Source organism: Mastomys coucha, unplaced genomic scaffold (assembly GCF_008632895.1).
Source record: "Mastomys coucha isolate ucsf_1 unplaced genomic scaffold, UCSF_Mcou_1 pScaffold20, whole genome shotgun sequence".
In the NCBI taxonomy this organism is placed as follows: domain Eukaryota; kingdom Metazoa; phylum Chordata; class Mammalia; order Rodentia; family Muridae; genus Mastomys; species Mastomys coucha.
Genome location: NW_022196903.1, coordinates 137,357,007 through 137,376,995, shown reverse-complemented (window position 1 = coordinate 137,376,995; position 19,989 = coordinate 137,357,007). Strand labels below are relative to the sequence as shown.

General features: G+C 44.4%; 1 long non-coding RNA gene across 1 annotated transcript; it reads left to right on the top strand.

Annotated features, from left to right (window-relative positions):
- Nucleotides 1–9,072: 9,072 nt before the first annotated feature.
- Nucleotides 9,073–17,211, top strand: LOC116099775. The gene is made up of 2 exons (XR_004122376.1): nucleotides 9,073–9,440; nucleotides 16,292–17,211. It is a non-coding gene; the product is annotated as an uncharacterized LOC116099775 (long non-coding RNA).
- Nucleotides 17,212–19,989: the final 2,778 nt, after the last annotated feature.

Genomic DNA, 19,989 nt, shown 5'->3' with positions numbered 1-19,989 from the left:
GACCCCTCAGAGCTCCCAGAGACTAAGCCACCAACCAAAGAGCGTACACAGGCTGGTCTTAGGCTCCTGGCACATAACAGAGGACTGCCTTGTCTGGCCTCAGTGGGAGAGGACTGTGTAATACTGTAGCCAGGGAAGGGGAGTTCAAGGGGAGGGGGATGGTGTAGGGTAAGGAGGCAAGGTACCCACTCAGAAACAAAGGGGAAAGGGGAGGGGGTTAAGAACTCTGGGAGGGGGACCAAGAAGGGGTCAACATTTGGAATGTAAATAAATAAAATAACTTAATAAATAAATAAAAATAAGAAACGAAGGAAAAATGGAGCTGTTTGCTATATCCATCCAGCAGTCCAGGCAGGCAGGCACTGGCCCACGGAAGACTCAAATAGAAGCCAGACATTCTAAATACACCCTGTTTGGGAGAACTGGCTTAGGAGACTTACACATATTTTTCATAATTATAAAACAAATTTTGAAAGTTGTCTTGAAAAAAGAATGTAAAACTAAATAAATGAACTTACCTGTATACTGATTTTGCGGCATAACCACAGAGTGAAGATTTCCTGAGATTTTAAAACACAGGGATTGAAACCGTGTGGGAAAACATGTGTTATATGTTCTGCGAGTGGCCCTGTCGTCACAGAACTGGGACTCAGACCCAGAATTCTGTGCGCCTGTGAACCTGGCCCTCCACCCGCCTAACTCCTTCCCAAGCCCTCTCGGGTTTGTGGACTCGTCCATCCCTGTTCACTTTCTCGCAACAGTCTTTTTCAATTCTCAGACAAGATGTCGAGCATCTCGCCCTTATTTACCGCTGCTTGCATTCGAGGCTTTAGCTCTCCAGAAATGCTTTAGGACCCATTCCAGGGGTACGGAAAGCATCCTCCATCTCACGTGTCCTCCATCTCACGTGTCCACACCTGCTGTTTCCGTCTACTTTGAAGTCAGTTCCCAGACACTGCGACTTGATTCCCCCAGGACACATTACCCAGGTCCTGCTAAGGCTTTTACTCCCTTAGAGGGACAATAACTGACAAGTGAGACCGGCCACAGCAAAGCTTGGTTCCGAATAACATGGGGACGTATGGGCAGATTCAAGGAAGATGGATTGTGCCATATGAAGTGACCGCATCAGTGAAGGCTTTGCGAGGTCTCTAGGCCAAGGGAAAGAGCTACCTTCAAGAAATGAGGGGGGCTAATTGGGCCGACTTTATGGGCTCAATGGATAAATAGAATCTGGATGTTTAAGGGCTTTAAAGCACATTCATCTAGACATCACCAATTTATTTTTAAAGTATCATCTTGTCCCTGAAGAGCCAGACTTCATTTCATGAAACTTGCTTGGGCCTTATGGATCGAGTTATTTTTCTCATGCCTGTGACCACACAACCGTTCTCTAGGCTGTCATCAATGATCAGGTTGGGGTTTGGTAGTAACGCAGCTACATGGGTGTCATGCATACAGTGTTAGCCACCCCTCACCCATGTTCCAAGGGCACGACAAAGAAACTCACTAATAATAATAATAGTAATAATAATAACATAAAGTAAATATTTTCAAGAGTCATTTATGATGCCTGATATGGGATTGCCATGAAGTTTATCATTCTGAGCTGTGTTTTCATTAAACTGGAAAATAGATAAAGAGGAAGTTGGAGCAAGAGCAGCCCTGGACAGTGGGCAGGTCACTGTGTGTTACCTCACAGAGGGTGGCTCGCTAAGAACGGAATGTTTCACTGTGTGGTATCTGAAAACACGCTTGCACTTCCTCAAAAGAACAGGAAGATTCCTTCACCAGACAGCCTGCCCCGGAGGATGCCCTCCACCTGTCTCATCCAGCATCAGCACATAGACCATCTCTGCTTCCTGAGCCTCTCTAACCCAGTGCAAGGGCCACTGTCATGTTTAATAGACGCTCTTGGAGATGTGAAGTGAAGCACAGCCAGGATGCTTAGTGTGAGATGATCCTGTGGCACTGGGCGTGGAGAGGGTCCTCGGGAATAAATACGCTCATGACTTAACGGAGGCCTCAAATGGAAAAGACCTGTGGTGAAAAGGTCTTGTCTCTGCGCGTGTGGCTTCCGGGTGAGGTCATGCTGCCTTCTGAGACATCTTTTACTTGTGGTGAAGCACACTTGAAATTGGCCTTAAAAATACATTTGTAGGCTTAAAATTTTACCTTTACAGGAAAAAAATGGGGCTGGCAGGTAAGCCAGTGTGAAAAGAGAAAAAGATGAAAAATATGTGTTTATTCTTCTCATGGGAATTCCTGGCCTAAAAAGGAATGCAGAGAGACAGTTAACTTTCATTTTTTCTTTTTCTTCTCTAAGAATCACCAGAAAGTGGTAACAGCCTCCAGGAGTCTGTGTGTGGCCTGTTTGATGTGGTTTGGGCCTGAAGAGAAGCTAAAGGCTAAATATACTTTAAGTTGGCTAAAACTAATATAAACAGATCCCCGAGGCCGGTGTCCCATTAGCTGACAGTGCACACAATATTAAAAACATGGCGAAAACAACAGACAATTTGCACTGGTGTACATTTGAGTCATTTATGCAACACCCAGTTTCTGAATGCAGACTCAAGTAAGAAGTCGCTGTTGTTTCATGAGGGCAGTCATGTTTACACAAACAAATACAGTTTTTTAAAGTATGTCTTACAGGGTAAGATAGCTGCATTTAGGCCATCAAACGTGCATAGGAATTTGTGACGCAATCACTGGTCTTTATGAAACATACTCTGCTTGTTTCTGAAGCGAAATGGAGGGAAGCAGGCCCAGAGCGGGATAAGAAAGGACTGTCAGGCTTCTGGGTTTTCCTTCATCCGCATCTCAAGCCAGTTTGGATTGGAGAGAATTTTTACATTATGATTTTTATATTGACTGATACATGAGTAAACAGAGTTGTGAACGCTGATTCTAGGAGTCTAAACGCTATAACCTCACTCTCCACAGAAGACTTAATCAAAGTCAACAGGACGAGAGAAGTCACTCATGGCTCTATTTCCTCATGTAGAGTTCCTGTGTCAGGAAATACTCTTTCGTGAGTCCCCCTCTTGTGCCTGCGCTCCATGTCCATGCCTAAAGATTGAAATGACCTGTGACACTGAAGGGCAGACCAATGAGCCTCTCTGTCCCTTTGTCTCTGAGCAGCAAGACACCTGTTCATTCTTCTCACAGGCATCCCCGCTGGGGTGGTTTATGACATTTGCTTCATTCCTAAGGTACTTAAGTAGGTCTCTGTGTGGCAAACACCCCATTGCTGCAGAAGAATCCAAGGCAACTTCGCTCTGATGCAGCTCTATGGTCAGAACCACTAAAATAATAAATACAGCAACAGTAAAGCTGGAGAGGATGAAGAGCAGCCGGAGCTCCTGGGCACTGGGGTTGCCATAAAGCTGAGCAGCCATCATGAACAACTTTTTAACAGCTTTAAATAAAGCTGTACCTCTAACTGTACTATAATCCAGAATCTGCACTGTTGAACTTATTTCTAAAAGAAGTGAGTGCATGTAGTTACAAAAGATGCCTTCACTGCAGAAGAGCCTTTAGTAGGACTCCTTAATATCGCCACACTAGAAACAGCTCCAAAATCCATCACCCATAGGAAGGGGAGCTCACTCACAGATCTAGAAAGAGACAAGTACATCTACATCCCAGTAATTCTGTTCCCCAGAGGACCAACAGCAGGTAAGGAGGAAGCCTTTGGCCTAGCTCCCATCTCGCTCTCCCCAAGTCTATCTGTAGTCCTGACTGCCTGCAGATGCAATGAGAGCCCACACAGGAGATCTGTGAACCGTACGTATGCTTAAAGGGCCTTCCATTTGTAGACCTGACCACAGTCGCAAACCGCATCCCCCAGAAGATCCAGTCCTGCTCAGTTAGGGTCTAGTCACAGGCATGTCCATGTGTGGCCCGTGACATTCAGATATCCATGAATGCAGCCAACACAAACTCCTAAGATTATTTAAAACATTATGAGACTCCTTTTAAAAACTCAATTATATGATTCTTGAGTGTATACTTTGTAGAGGCCATCTGTCACAATGTAAAAGAGGCTGGACATGCCTGGCAGAGGCAGCTCTGTCCACCTGAAAATATGTCACCAACCATGATTCCAGTTTTGAAGCCTACGCATCACAAGCACACTCGTTCACACAAGATTAATACTATTAAAATGCCAATATTACACATACTGATACAGACTCAATGCAATCTCAATCAAAATCCCAACTTCATTTTTTTTCAGGAGGGCAGTGTTTGTTTGTTTTAATTATGTATGTGTGGTGTGTGCAGAGACCTGGAGAAGCCAGAAGAGGGTGGTAGATCCCCTGGAACTGGAGTTTCAGGAGAATGAGGTGCCTATGATGGGTACTGAGAACTGAACTCAAGTTTTCTGAAAGATCACAAACTACCCTTAGCAGCTGCGCCATCGCTCCTGACCCTGTGACTTCATTCTTTATGGGACTTTTAATTCTAAAATGTATATAAAACAACAAAACTGCACAACAACAACCTAGGCCAAGAACTATGGAGCTAGAAGCACTATATTTTCTGACTTCACATTTACAGTTCCCAAACAAGTAAAGCACTGGTGTAAAACTAATCGTGGACTAGAATGGTACCTGGCAATAGGACTGCATGGTTAGAAGACTCTATACAGGCAGGCAAACAGCACACACACGGACCAGGGCGGACTCCTAAAGGGATGGCATTGGAAAAACTTGATGTCCATCATCATAATTAACTTAGAAAAACAACTGAAAGTGTATTAATGATTCAAACATATCATTTGAAACTATAAAACTGCAGAAGGAAATATGGAACTGGTGTTCCTTGGTTTTCAGAGGCACAGGAAACAAAAGCCAAGCAGACAGAGGGGATCATGTCAAACTGAAGGTCTGCATGCCAAGGGAACCAGCGGGAGCTCGGGGGATGTAGGGAACAGGGAAAGGTGCAAAGGTTACAGGGATGTAAGCAACGAACACATTCTAGTGACCTAGTTATATCGGGATGGTAGTTGATAAGATGATGCTGTATCATCTTAGCTGGTTTGCACAGAACATAGATGTTAGAAGTTCTCATCATAAGAAAAAGACAAGTAAATCTGTGAGAGATTGTGGATATGTTAACAGCCCTAATTGTGATGACTATATCACAGTGCATATGAATGTCAAAACGTTAAGCCATATGCCTTAATACATACATCATTTGATTTTGTAAATTGGACCCAACATAGCTAAAAGACTAAAGAATTAAGAAAGTGAAAATGATCTAGATACGTTGGGGCATAGAAGCCTAAAGGCCACTGTATAGCAATGACGGAAGATGAGCTAAGAGTGTAGACCTCAGTGTATTTACGTCTCAGAAACATTATGTGCCATAAAAACTCCAGGTACAGAATACCATTCTGTATGAATCAACTAGATAAAGTCAACAACAGAAAAGAAGTTAACCTGGAAGGCAGTGTCAGAACAGTTGTGGCCTCTGTAGGAGTAAAGCATAGATTGGGTTAGGCTCCGAGGGACTATTACCCGGTGACGGACCTGTGTCTAATTCCCAGTGCGTGTGAGAAGCATTCTTGGCTTCCTTCCTCCGGATGTGCACAGGGAAGAACACATTGTGGAGCCACAGTGAGCTGCTCTTTCAAGGTCGGATGCCATGCTAAAGATGGAGACAAAGTGTCTTTATATGCAAAATTTGAGTCTATTAAGGCCCACTCGTGAGGGAAAAGACAGCAAACAATGTTATTGGTAAGAAATAATATTTTAAAGAATTAATACATCTAAAGAGATGGCTCAGCAGTTAAGAGCACTGGCGGCTCTTTCAGAGGACCCAGGTTCAATTCTCAGCACCCGCATGATGGCTCGCAGTCATCTACAACTCACCTTCCAAGGTATCCGACTCCCTGTTCTTGCCTCCAAGGGTACCAGGCATGCATGTTACACAAGCATGCATGCAAGCAAAATACCCATACACATAAAATTATATAATTTTAAATATATTTCATGACATTGATTTGAGTTGGAACCTCACACTTAAAAAGGCACTAGTTCATTCTCTAGTGCTGTTGGAGTCTCTAGGTAGAACAGTGTGTATGTGTGTGTGTGTGTGTGTGTGTGTGTGTGTGTGTGTGTGTGCATGAGTGTGTGTGCATGAGTGTGTGTGTCTGTGTGTGTGTGTGCATGAGTGTGTGTGTGAATGTGTGTGTGCCTAGGTAGAACACTGTGTGTGTGCATGAGTGTGTGTGTGAATGTGTGTGTGCCTAGTTAGAACAGTGTGTGTGCACACTTGTGTGTGTGTGTGTGTGTGTGTGTATGTCTGTGTGTGTGTGAGAGAGATCGATCTTGAAAAAAAGCTGGAAGAAACTTCTTGATGGGTAGGAACAGAAATTCCTCAGAGACTAAAGCAGAACTGGACAATTCTGGATTAGAATTTCAGAGCTAAGAAAAACTAAGACCAGAATCTAAGAAACCTTCACATAAGTTTTTACTAGGAGAGAAGTCACATATTAACTCATGCTATAACTCATGCTCACATGCAAAGAAGATTAGCTTCTTAATTATATGGTTAATGGAAATTTTGTCACTGTTCCCTTCTTGATAGGAAATTAGAAAAATAACCACTTTGTGCTAGGTTTTCTAAAACTTATTTAAATCATATTCATTCTGTCTCTCTCTCCCTCTTCTTCTCCCTCCCCCTCTTCCTCTCCCCTCCCTCTCCCTACACTCCTCTCTCCATACACACACACACACACACACACATGCATACTTGATTATTTTTTAAGACAGGGTTTCTCTTTGTAGCCCTGCTGCCCTGGATTTAGGCTGGCCTTGAACTCAAAGTTCTGCCTACCTCTGCCTCCCGAGAGCTGGGATTAATGGCATGTGCCACCCTGCCCAGCTTAAACCATTCTTTTAGATGAATTTTGTAGCTTAATTAAGAGGCTTAATGTTTTTATGAGGATTGTGTAATCTTCTGTCTTCTCTCATTCTTTAATTGTCTTCTGCACATTCACATCTAGAAACACAAAGAATTTGCATGACCTAGTAGCTAAAGCAAGAGCACTTGAGTCTGGAAGGTGTCCCTCTGGTCCCTGAGGAGAATGACATACATAAGCTGCCTGTGACTCTTACATACAGAGGCTTTGGTGACCACCTTGGCCAATGGGCCTACAGTCACTGTTTAGGTTTGTCGGGACAGATCCTCCCTTCTCCATTCTTTCTGCTTCTGTCATCTGCTGAGTGTCTTCTAATCATCCATTCAGGTCCTTGGTCAGCTTCTTGCCCTATGGCATAACTCTGAGTCAATGAATATGTCACTGAGGAAACAGAAGGATGTTCAAGTGCGCAAGTAGATAATACTGTTGGACAATGGTGCTCTGCCATCTGAGGTGGCCCATGCACACATAGACTATGCTGGCTCCATGAAGAAAATACCAAACTGCTTGTCAATATAAAACTCCTATCTTTGAAACTTCTTCCTGTTCTATCTATCTATCTATCTATCTATCTATCTATCTATCTACCTACCTACCTACCTATCTATCTATGTATCTATCTATCTATCTATGCATCTATCTATGTATGTATTATCTATCTATGTATCTATGTATCTATCTATCTATGTATCTATCTATCTTTATCTATCTCTCCCTTTCCATCCTGCTCTCTCTCTCTCTCTCTCTCTCTCTCTCTCTCTCTCTCTCTCTCTTTCTCCACCTACCAGGCTCTAGAGCAGTAATTCTCAACCTCCCTAATCCTGCAGTCTTCAATATAGTTCTTCATTTGCTTTGTATTGACCCCCAACCATAAAATTATAAAATTATTTCATTGCTACTTCATTCTTTTTTCTTTTTGGTTTTTTGAGACAGGGTTTCTCTATATAGCCCTGGCTGTCCTGGAACTCACTCTGTAGACCAGGCTGGCCTCAAACTCAGAAACCTGCCTGCCTCTGCCTCCCAAGTGCTAGCATTGCTACTTCATAACTATAATTGTGCTACTGTTATATACTGTAATCTAAATACCCAATGTGTCCCTGTGAAAGTGTCACTTGATGCCCCCCCCAGACTAAGAATTACTTCTCTAGTGAAGGCCATTATTCCAACTGTGAGATCATTTCATTTCCTCTCTTTTTCTATTCTGCCCCTATGCTTTCCTAAAACCAGAACTTGTCCTTGTCTTTCCATTTTTGATTTCTGCATGATAGCCAACTTCTTTCAGAGAACAGCAGTCTCTGTGTTCTCAGGAAGAAAAGCAAATGTACACTTAAGTAAAACACCAAAATTAGCCCTCTTGACCTAGCTCCTGTAATTTCAAATAGGGTCAACAGAAATCTATCTCTTTTTGTTATTATTTTCCGGCGAAGCCCAGTTTTGGGGTCTGCAATGTCAATACCCAATACTGTTTTGATTTCAGAAGCCTGCTTTGAGCATGCTCCCACTCTCTCTCCCTCCCTCCCTCCTTCCCCTCGGCATCCCTTTCCCCCCATCCCCATCCTCTCCCACCCACCCTGTGCCCACCCTGACCCAGGTAGATGAGAGACTGACAGAGATGAAAGTCTCATATGTTACATACTCATATTTGTAAATAAAACATTCATCCCATTAAATCCAAGACTCCTTGGCAGGCTCTGAAGTCAGATGGTCTCCGGTTTCAGATTCTATCCCATAATTTATTGGCTCTTTCCCTAATACCATGGGCTTTGAAATTAGATGGTCTTCAGCTGCTACATCTATGCTGTGACTCTCAGGCTCTTTTCGGTGTTTCTAAAAGATTTGCTGCCACTGGAACTAGGGAGGTGGGAAATAAAGAAGGAAAGCAGGTTTCTAAGTGAAAAGGAAACATTTGAACCCCACCGTGCTACAGTGGGCATATGAGGTAGTTCTGTGTCATGTAACATAGGACTCACCCAGCCTGAAGTAGTCGAACTAGGATCCTATAAACACTATGTGGCCAGTTGTGACATAGACCGTGACACTGGAGGATGTAGGTACCCTGTCTAGAGCGTATCCAACAGTAACGTTATCCTCAGATGTGCCACCTCATTCTCAGTGGTGTGGAGCACAGACGGTGCCACATCCATTCCCGCAATGCCTCCACAGACAGTCCACGCGCTATAATATACATACTGGTTAGTGTCTGTCAGTGTGACACAAACTGCGATCGCCTTGGAAGAGGAAGTCTCAGCTGAAGAACTGCCTCCATCAGCTTGACTCATAGACAAGTCTGTGGGTGTTTTCTAGGTTGATAATCGATATGGGAGGGCTCAGCCGACTCTGGGCAGTGCCCTCACCGGGAAGGTGAGCCTGGAGTGTCAAAGAAAGCAGGCTGAGCTTGCTGTAGAGAGGAAGCCGCTGAGCAACGGCCCTCTGTAATCTCCAGTGGAGTCCCTGTTTCCAGGTTCCTACCCGGCTCGATCCCTACTTTGTCTTCCTTCCATGATGCACGGTAAGCCAGATAAGCCCTTTCCTCCCCAAGCTGCTTTTGTTTAGTATTTTATCACAGCAACAGAGAAACTAGAACACATGTAATATACAATAAATATAATATTATATATATAGTCTTATGTATATCATATATGTGATATATAATGCTCAACACAGGAGCACCAAGGAAGGATTGAAACTAAGAGTAACTAAAAAGGGCGCCATGTCTGCGCATGCGCAAACTGATGCACTGCTAACCTACAAGAGCCCACTCAGAAGCTGCTGAATCTATACTCTTCATTATTTCCTTTTCTTTTGAACACTTGAGGTATGTGTGCGTGTGTGTGTGTGTGTGTGTGTGTGTGTGTGTGTGTGTGTGAGAGAGAGAGAGAGAGAGAACGCACGTGTGTGATATCCAGAACAGAAGATAAATATGAGAGGAAGGACAGGTGGTGGCAGGCAGGAGAGAGTGGGTGTACCAATCCCTGGGACTCTTGAGGGAGAAGAAAGAAGTTCTGGCCCAGACCCAAGCAGCGTCCCTAGGGGCTCCTGTCGGCAGGAATCGCTGCCTCTCCACAGGCAGATCCCAGCAAAGTGCCTGGCAGATTCAATCACAGGGCAGCTCAAATACCACAGCATGACTATAGAGAGGGAATAATAGTGGAAGCATCCCGGCCAATTTTCAACAGAAGGGCTCGGGATAAGGAAGCTTAAGAAAATTGCTGAAGAGAATGATAATGACAACAATAAAAACAAATAGCTACCATTTGTTGAGCATTTATGTGCCTGGCACCGGGCTACGCACTTTACATACCAACCCAATAAAGTACAACGATCATCCCTGTTTTACGAGGAGGAAACTGAGGCAAGGAGAGGCTGAAGATGTGGCCTGAGGATGCACAGCTTGCGAGACTAAGCCCATGAACGACGTCAGCACACTGGGGATCTGAGGCAGCAGAGTGCTCGCAGTAGCTGTCATCCCTTTCAGCCTACAGGAGCCCAGTCATGTCGCTGTCATCTCCCTCAGCCTACAGGAGCCCAGTCATGGGTGCACCTTCAGTTTACAGACCGGTAAAAAGCTCACATAAGATTATGGTTCCGAAAATACTCACAGGGAGAAATATGGAGACAAAGTGTGGAGCAGGGACTGAAGGAAAGGCCATCCAGAGACTGTCCCCACTTAGGGATCCATCCCATATACATATGGCCACCAAACTCGGAAGCTATTGTGGATGCCGGGAAGTGTTTGCCGATGGAAGCCTGATATGGCTGTCTCCTGAGAGGCTCTGCCAGAGCTTGACAAGTACAGAGGCAGATGCTGGCAGCCAACCACTGGACTGAGCTCGGGGTCCCCAATGGAGGAGTTGGAGAAGGGAGTGAAAGAGATGAGGAGATTTTCAACCCCATGGAGGAAGCAACAGTTTCAACAGGCCAAAACCACCCTCACCCCCCAGAGCTCCCGGAGACTGTACACATGGAGAGACCCATGGCTCCAGCTGCATATGTGGCAGAGGATAGCCTTGTTGAACATCAGTGGGAGGAATGGCTCTTAGGCCTGAGGGGGTCCAATGCCCCAATGTAGGGCAATGCCAGGGGGGGTGGGAAGCACCCTCATAGAGGCAGTGGGGGTATGGGATAAGGGATATCTGAAGGGGAGACCTAGAAAGGGGAAAACATTTGAAATGTAAATAAAGAAAATATCCAATAAAAAAAAAGACTGTTGTTCAGAGCTGCAGAAGGAGTTAGTAACAAAGATAAGACAGAAAATAATCAGATTGGTTTAAGTAAGAAGCCAACATTATCCACAGGGAACTATAACCAAACATTACCCTTCCTGGCTACCGTGGTAAAGGTTGCTTACCTCTGACCGCTGGTCATTTCGCACAATTAACTCCTAGTGACTCTGATAAGCTTCCTGAAATGCAGGCATGGAGACAACCAGGAATTGAATCCTGAACTTGTCAAATCATTCTCCGAATGTCAACCTGGCTCTCTCCATAAGCATCACTGTTGTGATGCTAATAGCAGACAGACACTGGGCAGCCATCAGAACTCTTGAAATATAGACACATCTTCTTCACAGACCCTTGCCTTGATCAAATACCACTTTCAATAAGAAAAAAGGGAGGCTGGAAAGATGGCTGAGTGGGTAAAGTACTTATCCCACAAGCAAGCATGAGGACCAGAGTTCAGGGCCCAGCACCCACATGAAAATGGAGGCATGAAGGAAGGTGCCGGCAATACCAGTGCTGAAGATGCAGAGGTAGGAGGATCTCTGAAGCTTGCTGGCTGCATCCTTGCAGAACTGGCATCCTCCAAGCCCACTGAGAATCCTGTCTTTTAAAATGAAGTGAAGAGCAATAGAGAAAGTCACTTCTGGCCTCCACAGGTATGTGCACACATGTATTGTGCACCCATGTGTCTATGGGCACACATACAAATGCATCCTCCCTACACACAAAGACATAATAGAATATAGAAAACACATATAGCAAGAACCTAGGCAGCATTTAACCTCTCTTTGGAAAATGATAAAACACGTCTCGCAAAAGATCCAATAAGCTCCAAGATCCCTGCCCAGCTAGAGCTCTCACACGCGAATGATTCAGTGAGCAGGAAACAAACCCACCACTTACATATCGAAACAAATGCCCCCAGGCCATGAAAACATGTCATTAGAAGCACTCTACATAGCTATAACTAGGATTCTGGCGGAATTGATGTGGAGAGAGACCACTGCCACTTGAGTGGTAGGAGTCAAAACACATAATCCCCGAGTGAACACTTCACATCACCTACCCCATTTAAAGACCATGCACCACTTGACACATAGTCCACTCCTGAGAACTAATGACAGATTCACCTCCATGACCATAAGAGGGCCTGTTATAAGGTTCCTGACTACAGTAGCATTTTCACAGGGAAAGCTTTAAACCAACGTGAGTATCCATCAGTAGGAACGGTTCATCAACTACAGCCCTGTCAGCCGAGAGGGAGGTAAGCAGCAGCATTCTTCTTGCTACTTCCTCGCGACAATGTAGCCGGCTACAATGTAGCAAGCTGCCTCACAGCCTGAAGCCACAGCCAGAGCAGGTGTGCCCCCATGAAGGACAGGGCTCTCAAACTGAGATACAAAGTAAACCCTCCCTTCCTTAGGTGCTTCTCTCAAGTATTTGTCACAGCGACAGGAAAAGTGACTAATAGCTAATTATCTAAGTGGGCTAGTAAGAAACTATGCATAAACTTGGAAACCTAATTTTCACTAATGTAAAGTAATATATAATAATGAAATATTATGAATAATGAAACAGTGATATATATATATATAGTTGAATACTATTTACCTCTAAAGGAAAATGTAATCACAAACTACGTAGAAAAACGGGTCAACTTAAAATATATAATATTAAGTGAGGTCACACAATCTCAGAAAAAAAGTGCATGTTTTCCCTCACATATAGAGCTTAGCAATAATTAACATATATAATCAAAAGTGAGTACAGTGTAACATGTAGAAAAGGGGACGAAGGCTAAATATTGGGAGATGTGGAAGGACTGGGTATCTATAATGGGCACAACTTATGAAAGAAGACATAATGCTATTTGTTTTGTAGAATTCCAAATCTATCAAGGATTTTCATTATTGATGCTGGATATGTGCACAAAAATATGCCTGATATCAAACAAGTAAAACCCATGTGAATGAATCTCCACAGCTACGGAGTGACTATTCTAAACGTATCGAAGTTCACTGAGATATATAGACTTCTGATCTGCTTAACTTGGGTGTGTGATCTTTTAATTGTTTTTTTTTTATTTTTAAACTTTATTTTTATTTTATGTGCATGGTGTTTTGCCTGCATGTATGCCTGCGCCATGTATGAACATTGTTCATGGAGGTCAGAAGAGGGAACCAGATGCCCTGGCACTAGAGTTACAGATGGTTGTGAGCTGCTGTGTGCATGCTGGGAAGGGATCCAGGCCTCTGCAAGAGCGGCAAGAACTCTTAACCACTGAGCCACCTGTCAGACCCACATGTTGAAATTCCTAAACTTCCTCTTATTGTTGATAACTAGTTTAATAAGACTTTTACCCACAACTAAACCAAGTATCTTAGATTCCCTTAACATAGCCTGCGATTCACAGTGGTAGCCATCATCACATAGGGTATATTTCATTCATTCACATGGCAAAAATGCAAATTTAATTATGTTATGCCCTGGAGCTCATTTTCAAAGACACAGAATATTCATATGTGAAACTATAGAAATATGTTGCTATATTTTCAATGTTTTATCTTCTAACTTACATGAGCAGGTGTAAGTGACATGCTAATAATTTAAAGTTACCTTAGATTGGCAATAAAGAACCAATAGCATTAGAAGAATGCTAACAGGTCTCTCTCTGCTCTCTTCTCTCCTAACCTCCCTCTCTCCCTTCCCCTCTCCACGTGGCCATGGCCGGCCTCTACTTCTCTACCCTTTTCTCTCTCTCTTTTCTACAATAAAACACCTTAAGACCAAAAAATAAAATAAAATAAAATAAATACAAATAGACTAATTCTGCAGCCCTGTTTTTGGAGTCAGGTTACTCACCCATTTGCAAGAAACTTGTTTTAAAAAAAAAACTACAGGAGCCGAGGCTTTATAAAGTCATCTTATCGGAGAGGGTATAACACTGTGGAGCAAATGGCACTGTTTGTTCTCAAAAGTGAGAAAACTGGAACAGATCTCTAGCCCTCCTGAATCTAGACCTTCTGCTGACCCAACCCCAAAGTCAGCAGAGAAATAAATGTAAGAATTGTGTATATCGCCAGACGTGGTGATGCATGCCTTTAGCCCCAGGACTCAGGAGACAGACACAGGAGGATCAATGTGTTCAAGGCCAGTCTGGTCTCCAAAGCACATTCCAAGACAGCCAGGGCTACACTGTGAGACCCTATGGAAAAGATGGGGAAAAAAAAGTGGTGTATCTCAAAAATTCATTTAAAGGTCAGCTTGAAGTTAAAAATAAGTAAGTAAATAAATATATAATGCTCTAAACAGAAAGAGGTATTACCATTACTTGCTAGGAGGTTAAGAGTGGGAGAAACTTTGGGGAATACCCCTGTTTGATCTACAACATATGAGCGCATCAAGCACTGGGCATTCGGGCAGAGGCAGGAAACCCATCAGTCAGCAGCGGTACTGGGTACCCCACGTCCCACCCCTTGCTCCATCTTTCTTCAAAGGCCCAGGTGATTACAGCTAAGTAAGATAATATTCCTTGAGAAGGAAAAAAATGAGGCTATAAGTTTAATCACAGCACTCATTTAAATAAACAGGCTTGGCGGCACACTTTTGGAATCCTGCTGCTGGGACAATGCAGACAGGGTTGTCCCTAAGGCTCCTGAGCCAGCCAGTCTAGCTTACTTAATGAGTTCAAACCAAGCAGTAACCCTGTCTCAAAAAAAGAAGTGGATTATCTGAACACCACCTCAGGTAATCGCTGGCCTCCACATGTTGGTAACTGAACGCGCTCAAATCATGTACTTGAAAATGTATATACACATATAAAGACAGAGGAGGGAGAGAAAGGAGAAGAGGAGGAGAGAGAAAAAAGTAAACAATGAAAGAGAAAAAAGAGAAAGGCAGAGAGAGAGAGAGAGAGAGAGAGAGATGCCAGGACGTAGGGTCTCCATCCTGAGGAACTTCTGTCTCAGTCCTCAGGAGTGACTCAAATAAGCTTTGTTTTTTTCTCCTGCGTCTGCCAAGCTAGTGGCTTCTTGGTTTATTTTTAGATCATGTACTAATAAAATTATGGTAAGTTGAAAATGCCATTAACTTGGCAATGCACTGGGTCACCCGCTGACTCAGCAGCACACGGTATCTTGCCGAGTGGGGGCTGTTCACTCTTGTGCTCCTGGCTCCTTAACTCTGCCGGCGTCAGAAAGAGCATCTCTCTGCCTTTCTGTCTACAATCTATCAGCAGTAAGCTTCAGATTTTAAGTGAGAGTTCTACTGTGTATCATTCCACACCATCAGAAAGTTTAAAACTTTGTGAATTGAAGCGTCACAAGGTAAGGTCACGTGCACATGGCCAGAAAAAGCTAAGTTCTAAGTAGTGTGAGCTACAGCAGCCCTGGTGTGAGCTACAGCAGCCCTGGTGTGAGCTACAGCAGCCCTGGTCCCCTCAGTGTTGAGGAAAGCTTAACTGAGCAGTGACCTGTGCCAGGAAAGGCAGACAGGATGACCTAGATCTAAGAATAACCTTAAACATTTTAAAGGGGTGTGTGTGTGTGTGTGTGTGTGTGTGTGTGTGTGTGTGTGTGTGTGTGTGAAAGAGAGAGAGACAGAGAGACAAGAGACAGCGAGAGAGATGTGGTTTGTGTACGGGTACCTGCAGGCGCCAGCAGAGGGCGTTCGATTTTCTGTAAGCAGCCTACCCATTCTGGGCCCTGAGGAAGAGCAGGAAGCACTCTAAACTGCTAAATTTCTCTCCTGCGCTTTCCATGGTCCCAATAGTCTCAAGCAGATAAGGGAAGACATTTCTGACAGAAAGACCCATAAGGGGCCAACTTGTCATATGTAAATGTGATAGCTATGCAAAATATGATGAGTTGGGCATTAACAGTGCCTGCCCTCTGATTCAAAAACCAGTGAGGTAGCAATCTAGGATTTCAAGGCCAGCTTGGGCTGCAGAGGGAGACCTTGTCTCAAAACACAAAGAACTGGAACAAAACAAAGAGAAAGAAAGCACCCCGCCACCCGATAAAAACAATGGGCAAAGGAAGTGACCAGGGTGGTAATTCACAATCAAGAAACCCGATGGGCACCATGGTTGCCCTGCAAAGAACCGGGTAGATGCAAAGTAAAGCAACATTTCTGCTTACAGGTTCTGCACCATTCAGACTGCTAAGAGTCAGAAACCAACAAACTGGAGCAAACTTGTGGAACACTGAGGATGAGCTGCCGGAAGGGACTCGGTCATACTTACGACAAGTACACCTATCCTAAATGCCAGCTGTCTCACTGCTGAGCGTGGACAAACCCAAAAGAGAAGCAGGCGTGATTTCATAAAGGTACGCGTAACAAGACTCCTCCTGGCAGGTCCACTTCTGCACTGTGAATCCAACGAATGAACACATCGCGGATAGCCTGCAGCAATGCATCATGGGTACTCTTCAGCTGGTATCTCCGGAGCAGGTGGCTGGGTAGGACTGACCCGGGTAGAAAGTCCAGAACAGAACTGAATTTTGGAGCCTCTAGTAAGAGAAGAAAATGAAATAAACATCAGAATCACAGGACTGGTCACCTCGGTAAATCCTTGGATTCGGATGAAGGCCTCTACCAACTTTCCCATAACGCTCACACACAAAATCAATACTGTATTATCTTAATTAAATGTACTAGTGAGAGACTGGGCTTTCAAGAGATGTATGTGCCAACGAGAGTGCCACGTCCCCACAGGGGATAATCATAGCATTCTAACTCCCCTCCAGCACAATAGGCTTTATTATTAAGGAAAATGTGGCCTCGTGGTCAGTTTGGATTGGGTTGGACAGGATATCATTTTGACTAGAAAGCTACACAGTATTCTCTCTGTGTACTTTTCCATTGGACTTAAGAACAGCAAATATTAGTGAGCCTAATGTCGATAGACGGTTTGTTTTCTCGGCCAAGCTGTTTTCCTAGGAGAACATATCCCCGCCACCCCTCTCTGTGGAAACCTGGATTTGGCCAAGATTTGTAGCAGTTACTTCATGGCCAGGTGGGCTGGAGTCTGCTTCTCCAACAATAAACATTTTGTGAGCAGCTATTGTGACTAAAAGAGCCTTTATCCATGAGTTATGCCCCCTTGGAACTCCAGAATTCAGTCATGAGGTAAAGAAAATAAATACTTTACGCCACCAGGTATGAAATGCAGACCACAGGTGCATAAAACACACCATCCTTTATTACTGCATAATATTGTAATTTCTAGTTTTGCCTCTCAGTTCTTCAAAGTCTGCCTATAGCTTGCTTGGGAATCCTGGGGTCTGGGAAAAGGCTAGGCATGCGGACGTGGCATCAGGATCTTGATGTCGCTAGCTCTCAGGTGTGTCTTCTAAGATACCGGAGCCCTGCTGGTTTGGTGGGATGTATTGGGTTATCAGTATGTGGAGGGGACCCCACTGAAAGGCAGGCTCTAATGCATGTGACTCCAGATGCAGCTGTCTACTGCCACCTCTATGCTACTCAATGATGCACAAAGTCATGCTGGAGGCCCAGGTCTCAACCCTGATCCCTGTAATGTCATCTAATACCAGGCCTCCCTCCCTCCCCAGAGCCCTCACTGAAAACTGCACTATATCGAACAGACCCAGGCTCCCATCCTCCTAACACCACATGATCCATGCTCACCTTCCCTGTCAGTCTTCCTCTTCTGTTCTGTCTACCAGGATGATTTTTGCTCTAGAGCAAGGGGACTTCCTTCAACATGGTTTCAACCCATAATACACAAAGTTGCCTCCACTGCCCTGAAAGAGAGAATTACTTTTCTCCATATTACATATGATGTGTGTATTGTACATGTTCTATGTCTGTAATACAAACTGCATGAGAATCTGTGCATAAAATAACATCGGGTTTAAATAAGAGCTTGACAGGACTGGGGAGAGGATAAAATGTTCATGTACAAACACGAGAGCCTGTGTTCATATCCTGCAGCCATGAAGAAGCCAGTGTGCTAGAGTACGCCCATAACCCCAGAGCATGTCTGTAATTCTGAACTGGGAGGCAGACACAGCCAAGTGGGAAGTTTCAGGTTCAGTGAGATAGCCTGTCTCAAAACAGTGACTTGGAGGACTGCAAAGAAAGTCAGCGATGTCACCCACTGTCCTCAGGACACGCGCTCGCACACACACACACACACACACACACACACACACACACACACACACGAAAGCATGCACATAAGATGCGTGCCTGCACCCACTTACCCCATAGCATATAAATATACACACACAAAGAAAAACAATAGAGCTCAACAGATGCATTGGGCGATGGTAAGCATGGCATAGAATACTGAGATCAGAGGCGGAGAAGTAGTGCACCTGGAGAGAAGGAGCACTCTAACCCGAGTCCCTGCAGACCTGAGGGTGTATGACAAAAAGAGCATTTGTTAGCGCTACGCCTGGTAGCTCCCCACTTAACCTGGAATGCTTTGGTTCAGCCTCACCGTGCAGCGCTGACTGAACTCCACCTCAAGCTGAAGAAACTAAACATTTTCCTGTGACTGAAATGTGGAGAAGGCAAGGACCTCGAAGTCCTGAAACCACAGAGTCAACAAGACCGAGGCCTGAGACTCCCTCTCTTTGTTCATCGGTCTCATCATCAAATCACTGCGGTGCTGTCTGCAGGGATGTAGCACCTCTGCTCCACCTGAGCGAGCAGAGTCCTCAGTTGTATACAGAACCCCTTTTTTTTCAGGATCATGCTATGTGGCTCATACTAGCCTCAAACTAATAATCCTCCTGCCTCAAACGCTAATTACAGACATGTAATTACAGACACATTACAGGCCCCTGTGTGAACGATCACCAATGTATTAAAGAGTTGGAGCCACAGAGGAGGTGATTAAGTCATAGACAGAATTCACACCTTATAAAGGGCATGAAAGGACCAATTGCCCACCACATGAGCACACTGTTCATTCTCTCTGGAGCACACGGCAATGGGTGCTGTGTGAAGATGTGCCCCATTAAGATGAAAAAGCTAATAGTATTTATTTAAATTTAGGAGGTAAGAGAGAAGAACCCACTCACACCCACATTTGTTTGGAACTCTGATGTGCTGACTGACTGACCTCTAAAAAGATGGGACCACAGAAGGAAAAGAAAGCCAGAGGTCTGATCTGGGTCTCAGACGTCAATTACATCCTAAGGACATGGCCATCCTACACAGAGTGAGGGCATCAGCGAGAAATGATTCCTAACGTACAGATTCATTCCAATTCTAATTTTTTTTTCCCCACAGAATTAACTAACGATCCAATTTTAGCTATGATTTCTAAGACAGTTTCCTTCTGTGAAACCACATTCAAAGATCCGTAAAGCAGCCCTTTTTTGGATTTATTTCACATTCCTGCAGCAGATCCCACAGTGTTCAAAGGAGCGACAGCCAGAATTGGCACAGTGCTTTCCGGTATTTTCCTTGTATCTGAGGAGAAACAGGTTGCAAAGGACTAATCAAATGCTGTCTTCATGAGAGCAGGGACGAGACGCAGGAAGGAGGGCACTTCCTGCCAGTCTTCAGTCCCCCTCTCTGGCCTCCCTGCACCTGCGGTGACCTCCAAACCCTGGAGGCAGGAGTCGACATGGGGAGAATCCAATTAATATTTGCAAGAAGACAAAGTAAAATCTTCATAAAATATAACGGCGACCTGGATCTGTGCTCTTCAGTGAGGAGGAAATCATTAGGATAATTGACTAATATATGACAAGCTACAGCTGGTTTGCCTCCCGCTGGAGCCTGGGTTTGCCTCATGCAGGGAAGACCCCAAGAACCGGTTCAAATGTGTCCCCTCATCCTCTTGTGACAGCTTTCACTAAA